Here is a 3,039-nt window from a genome sequence, read left to right as displayed (position 1 = left end):
TAAGATCCCTCTCTGGTCTTCCTTCTCTCCACCTGGCAAAGTCTTTTGATACTTGTCTTACATATAATGTCCAAACTTTTTTGTTGTACTCAGCCAGAAGAATATTGTCTATCCCATCTTCCTAGAAGCATAAAACCAGAATATTTGTTAAACTCAAAGCAGATCATGCTACTCCCTAGTGTAAAGGCCTTTTTACAATCATTATTCCTCCCAGGAGAAAGTTCTAATTCCTTAATGTGACTCAGTCCTTCAAATCCAATTACTGTTCCACTCTCTTTTCTTCCCATAATTCCGTAATCTGTGCTCTGCATAGGATGTACTGCTTCAATTTCCAGGCACACTGTTTGTTTTTCTTAAACTTCAGGCTCATTCATGCATTGTTGCTTTAAAAGTAATCCCTTCCTCGTAACCCATTATGTATTGCCCGGCTAGGCAGTAATCTTGCCTGTGTTTTGACCTTCCCAGGAAGCTTTCTGTGATGCTCTCCAAATCATCCTTGGTCTCACTCTTACATGTTCTCGTTTCACCCCCAGATAGCATATACCATACTGTATTTCATCAGCAGCATTGATCAGATTTTCTGTTAAACAATAAAAAACTCATCTATATTTCTTTAGAGAAGGAATGCATACACATGGAGTACACATGGAGTGATTATAAAGTTAATATTAGTTTTTAAAAAATAACAGGGCAGAGCAAAATTCTCCTCTGTGAGAAACACTAGATAAAGGGTAGAAAGCGCTATGGAACAGTAGTTACTGGTTGCCATGGCCTAGGCGGGGACTTCTGTACCACATAGTGGGGACCTAGCTGAAGAGGCAGAGGGACTGTGTTTGTAAGGAACAGAGTGTGTGTTCAGCCCAGACTGCCACCAGGGATGAGTGGCTGGAGCCAGCAGATGAGCACAGAAGGGAGCAGGTTTTGATGACCTGTGCACCCATCTCAGCAGTTGGCTTGGGAGATAACTCTACACAGCTCCGTGGCCAAGAGCTCCTGTGCTGGGGACTGGCGGCTAGAGCCAGCTGCCGAGCACAGACCAAGCAGCTTTCCATGCCCCATGCACCCATCTCAGCAGTTGACTGGGGAAATAACCCTTCACAGTCCTGTGGCGGAGTACTCCCATGCCAGGGAGTGGCAGCTAGAGCTGACTGCCAAGCATGGAGCGAAAAGCTTTCCAATCTCTGTGCACCCATCTCTGCATTTGGCTAGGGAGATACCTCATCATAGCCCCACAGCCAAGACCTCCTGTGTAGGCTAAAACCAGCCGCTGAGCATTGAGCAAGTAGCTTTTAAGTCCTGTGCACCCATCTCAGCAGTTCACTGGGAAGATAACCCTTCACAGCCCTGCGGCTGAGAGCTCCTATGTGGGAACTGGGATTTGGTGAATTTGTGGTGACTGCACTCACTCTTCCTCCTCAGAAGCGCATGGTCTGCACAACCAGGAGGCAAGGGCACTGCACAGAAGCTCCAGATGTCCCTTTCCAATTCCAGGGACTCATGGGCACACAGCAGACAGGGATTGTGGTGTATTTCAGCCGGATGGTGAGATTTGCAGCTCCACAGCCCCAGAGTGGTCCATTCACAGCCCCAGGAATGACTGGAACCATTGTGCCCTGGAGCAGAATTCCTGTCGAAATGTGCAAGGCCTACTCCCCCCACCCCGCCCCCCTGGGCTGGCATTCCCAAGTGCACATGGAAAACTGGTACACTGATTGGATTTACACCCAGTTTGGACACCACACAGTGTACAAAGTTGAGGGAGAGCTGGCTTGAGGGTAAGATATGGATCAAGAGTGCCATCAGCTTGTAGGACAGAGAAAATGCACTCTACCAAGCTGCAGCTCTGCTAGGTTATATAAAAATGCTCAAATAATCCCACATTTCCTGAAACAATTTACCAAGGTATTCAAATCCCCCAAAGCCAACAGAAAATCATAAAGCACCTAAAGAACCAAGAAGATATGGACAAGCCAAACAAACAAATTAAAAAGCTGGAAGAGACACAAAATTTGGAGCAATCAATTAAAGAAGTACCTACAAACCTCCAAAACAACTTCAACGAGATGGCTAAAACATAAAGGACATCAAGAAGACCCTAGAACTAGAGCATAAAGAAGAATTTGAAAGAGAAAATTCAAAAATAGCAGATCTTATGTAAATAAAAGATACTGCTGATCAAATTAAAAATATACTAGAGGTCTGGTGGCAGCCATCAGGTAAGCCAGGATGGGTTCTTATGGGTACATACAGGAGTTTTGGAGGAAGAAGCAGTCCGACGTGATGCACTTTCTTCTGAGGGTCCACTGCTGGCAATATCGCCAGCTCTCTGCACTCCACAGGGCCCCATGTCACACCCAGCCTGATAAAGTGCAGACTGGGATACAAGGCCAAGCAAGGTTACATCATCTATAGGATCTGAGTGCACCGTGGTGGCTGCAAATGCCCGGTTCCTATGGGTGCAACCTATGGTAAGCCTGTCCATCATGGTGTTAACCAGCTGAAATTTGCTCGAAGCCTTCACTCTGTTGCGAGGAGCGAGCTGGACACTGCAGGACACTGAGAGTCCTGAATTCTTACTGGGTTGGTGAAGATTTCACATACAGATTCTTTGAGGTTATCCTCATTGATCCATTCCATAAAGCTAGCAGAAGAAATCCTGACACCCAGTGGATCACCAAGCTTGTCCACAAGCACAGGGAGATCCGTGGGCTGACTTCTGCAGGCCACAAGAGCTGTGGCCTTGGAAAGGGCCACAAGTTCCACCACACTATTGTTGGTTCTTGCCATGCAGCTTGGAGAAGGCGCAATACTCTCTAGCTACACCGTTACTGCTAATACATGTAATGTTTGTAAAATTCATACCTAATAAGCAATTTAGAACAGTCATTTCTACTTAAAAGTGTTCTTTGTTAAAACAGTAGTTGTCTACAGACTGTTTCAAGAATATATTTTCAAATTATGCAACTTACAGTGCAATAATGTTTGAAGACTATAAAGTGATGGTCTATCTTGTTTCCAATAAGATAAACAATTTTGTCT

At 45.3% G+C, this 3,039-nt stretch overlaps 1 pseudogene; it reads left to right on the top strand.

Moving 5' to 3' along the window:
* Window positions 1-2,226: 2,226 nt before the first annotated feature.
* On the top strand, window positions 2,227-2,835 carry LOC119512094 (annotated as a pseudogene).
* Window positions 2,836-3,039: the final 204 nt, after the last annotated feature.

The sequence above is a fragment of the Choloepus didactylus genome, chromosome 17 (assembly GCF_015220235.1).
Source record: "Choloepus didactylus isolate mChoDid1 chromosome 17, mChoDid1.pri, whole genome shotgun sequence".
In the NCBI taxonomy this organism is placed as follows: domain Eukaryota; kingdom Metazoa; phylum Chordata; class Mammalia; order Pilosa; family Megalonychidae; genus Choloepus; species Choloepus didactylus.
Note: the sequence above shows the minus strand (reverse complement) of the source record. Positions and strands in the feature narration are given on the sequence as shown.